Here is a 3,614-nt window from a genome sequence, read left to right on the forward strand (position 1 = left end):
TGAAGAGAGGTCAAGGTCAGTAACAATATTTGGCAATTCTCGGCATACGGATGCTATTTAAAGCCCTGTGATAGAATGATATCACCTAGGGAGAATGTATAAATAGAAGAGGTAAGAGGACTGAGTTGTGGAGTCCTCCAAGATTTAAAGATCAGGCAGTTAAGGCCATCAAAGGAGATTGAGACCACTAGAGAGGGTAACAATGAAAGTAGTATGATATTCCAGCAATGGTTGGGATGGTAAAAAAACAATTGCTTCAAGAGGGAGTGATCAACATTATTTGATGCTACTAAGAAGTACAGCATCAAATAAGTATAAAAAGTGACAACTGTAGTTAATGACATGATGGTCATTTAGATGCCAATGAGATATCCAAGGGAAGATGTTAGAGGGATGGTATAATTATTTCTTGATTTTAGTTAGAATGCCTTGGACTAAGGAATGATGTGGAGATAAGAAATGGAAACAGCCTAGACAGCTGGTTCAAATGATTTAGCAGAAAAAAGGAAGTGGAAAACTAGCCAGTTGGCATGTAGGGTCAAGGATGTTTGTGTTTCCCTTTTCCTTTTCTTAAGATGGGATAGCCTTTGAGATGTTTAAATGCTGACAGCATGGGACCATGTTTTAGTTAGCCTTTCATCACTGTGACCAACATACCTGACAAGAACAATTTAAAGGAGAAAAGGATTATTTTGGCTCATGGTTTCAGAGGTTCAATCCACAGATGGTGGACTCCATAACACTGGGCTGGAGGTGAGGCAGAACATCACAACAGAAGGGCATAGAGGAGGAAAGCTGCTCAGGACATGGCCATCAGTAAGCAGAGAAAGCTCTGCTCATAAGGGACAAAATATAATCCCCAAAGGCACACCTCCAGTGACCTACTTCCTCCAACCACAACCTTCCTGCCTACAGTTACTGTCCAGTGAATTCATTAGTAGATTAATCCACTGATTAGGTTGTACCTCTCATTATCTAATCATTTCATCTTAGAACATTCTTGTATTGTCTCACACATGAGCTTTTGGGAGACACTTCACGTCTAAACCATATCAGACCAGTAGAAAAAGAAAGAAAAGGAGAGGATCCTTAAAGGGCATAGGAACACCTTTTCCATTGCAACATAAAAGGAGCAAAGTATTAGTGTGGATTCGGATAAGTTGACATCTCATGATACGATGCTGGAGCAGTTTACTTCTGACTTTTTATATTTTCTGTGAAGTACTAAGGGAGATGAGATTATTTGTTGAGAAGGGGTGGGCTCAAGGTGTGAGGTCTTGGAGGTTTCAGGAGAATGTAAAAAATAATTTGGAGAATGATACCACCAGCCAAATAAAGAAACTGGAATCACCAGCCAGTGTTGAAAACAGTATGTAGATATCTCTATTGTACCCTGAATTTCATTCCTTTGGGTACCTATCCAGATGTGGTTTAGTTAAATCATATGGTAGCTTATTTTTTAGTTCTTTTTTTTGAGAACCTTCCATAATGATTTCCATAGTGGCTGTGCTAGTATTACATTCCGAACAACAATGTTTAAGCGTTCTGTATCTTCTGTATCCTTGCCAGCATTTATTATTTTTTGTTTTCTTGATAACAGCCATTCTGACTAAGATGAGGTAGAATCTCAATGTCATTTTGATTTGTGTTTCCTGGTGGCTAAAGACATTGATCATTTTACATATAATTATCAATCATTTGTACTACTTATTTTGAGAAGTGTCCAGTCAACTTACTAACTCATTTATTGATTGGATTATGTATTCTTTCAGTGTTAACTTTTTTGAGGTCTTTATATATTCTGGACATTAATCCTCTGTCAGATTTATAGCTGGCAAGATTTTTTTTCCCATTCAGTAGGCTGTATCTTTGCTCTGATGATTGTGTCATTTGCTATGCATTTTTTAAAAATTTGTTGTAATCCTATTTGTCAAATCTGACAATTATTTCACAAGTTATTGGAGTATTGTTCAGGAAATTGTTGTCTATACCAATATCTTGGAATGTTTTCCTCTAGTTGTTTGGCATGAGCTTTAAAATATCATGGGTTGTGTGGAATCTGGAGCCAAACTGCTTCATCTTGAATTCTAGCTCTACCTCTGGTGTTGATTGTCAAGTAACATAACTTCTGTGCCTTTTTTTTAAATCTGTAAAATGGATATGATTATAGTTCCTACAGTGTAGGCATGTTAAGAAGATAAATGAGTTAATGTCCAAAGAATACTTAGAAAAGCACCTGGCTCATCATAATTGCTATGTAAGTTTCAATTTTCATATAGTGTCCTACTTTATAGAAATATGGGTACCCATCTCTCATTATATACAGATAAAGGTCTCAACTATATACATTTGTCATCTTGAGAAGTTTTATTCCTATCATCTGTGACCTATTTTAATCAAGAATACACTGAATACATTAATAGTGAGGTACTCAGATCCAGCTCTGTCATCAGTAGGAAAGCCATCCTTTCTGAAGCCACTTTTGTTGAGCAAGAAACTGATGGAAAATTTATTAGCTGTATCCCCAAAGGCTGTTTTGGTACTGACATTAGACTTATAAGCAGAGTAGCCTAACAGGAGCTTCATCACACATTTAAAGCCACATTAAACAATGTGGTGTAGCCATTCTTTTTTAGGAAATCAGAGAAAACCTGCTAATCCCACACTGTGAGAACCCTGCATTGAGTAGCAAAACAAGGATATTGTATAGGAAGGTAACAGATAAAGCCACTCCCAGGAAGATCCCCTGTGAAGGGACAATTGTACATCCCTCTAAGTCAGTAACAGTCTTGGCGGGTATAACTGGAGAATGTCATCATGATTTGACATTTAGGTCATGTACCAATCATTTGTTCTCTAATTCTCCCAACAGATGCCACTATTAGGTGATTCTAATAATAGAATATCAGAGTCTGAGATGTGAAAGATGCCTTGGAGATTCACGTGTGTTTTTACGAGAAATGTTTTATAACAGATACAGAGATTTGCAATGTCCCTGAACATAGAGGGGATGGGAACTCTAAAAGCAAAATGATTTAGCCATCCTTATCCCCCACTCTCGTGTATTCACTCATTCATTTAACAAATAAATAGCAATTGGGATATGTATCAGTGAACAAAATAAAGTTCTCTGTCCTTGTGGAATTTTTAGTCTAGTCAGTGGAGAGACAGGAGGAATGAATATATGGCAATATATTCAACCAAAAGAATCATAATTGTTATTGAAAAAATAATAAGTTATTCCATTGTTCTCTATCAAGATAGCACAAGACTATATTGAAAAAGAAGTAAAGTCTCTGACAACAAAATGTGGTGTATGTTTTTCCCCCCCATTTCTCCAATTAGCTCCTACTCCTGAATGTACTTTTTCTTTGAGAATGCACTTTTTAATAGTCCTTTGAAAAAGGTCTGGCAAAATAACTATGAGCCCTTTTGGTCCATTCTAGAAATGTATTTTAACAACTGTGAGTGCCTTAAGTCAAAAGTGGAAAAAGATGAATTTTAGGCAAATGATCTGGGAGAGGCTCAGTGTTTTGAGGACCAATAATAATGTCTCCAATCTGACCTTGAATATTGGTTCTTTTTTTTTTTGAGCCAGAAACCATGCTAAATTC

Source organism: Marmota monax, unplaced genomic scaffold (assembly GCF_021218885.2).
Source record: "Marmota monax isolate L192 unplaced genomic scaffold, Marmota_monax_Labrador192_F-V1.1 WCK01_AAM20220418_F8-fsc00050, whole genome shotgun sequence".
Classification (NCBI taxonomy): domain Eukaryota; kingdom Metazoa; phylum Chordata; class Mammalia; order Rodentia; family Sciuridae; genus Marmota; species Marmota monax.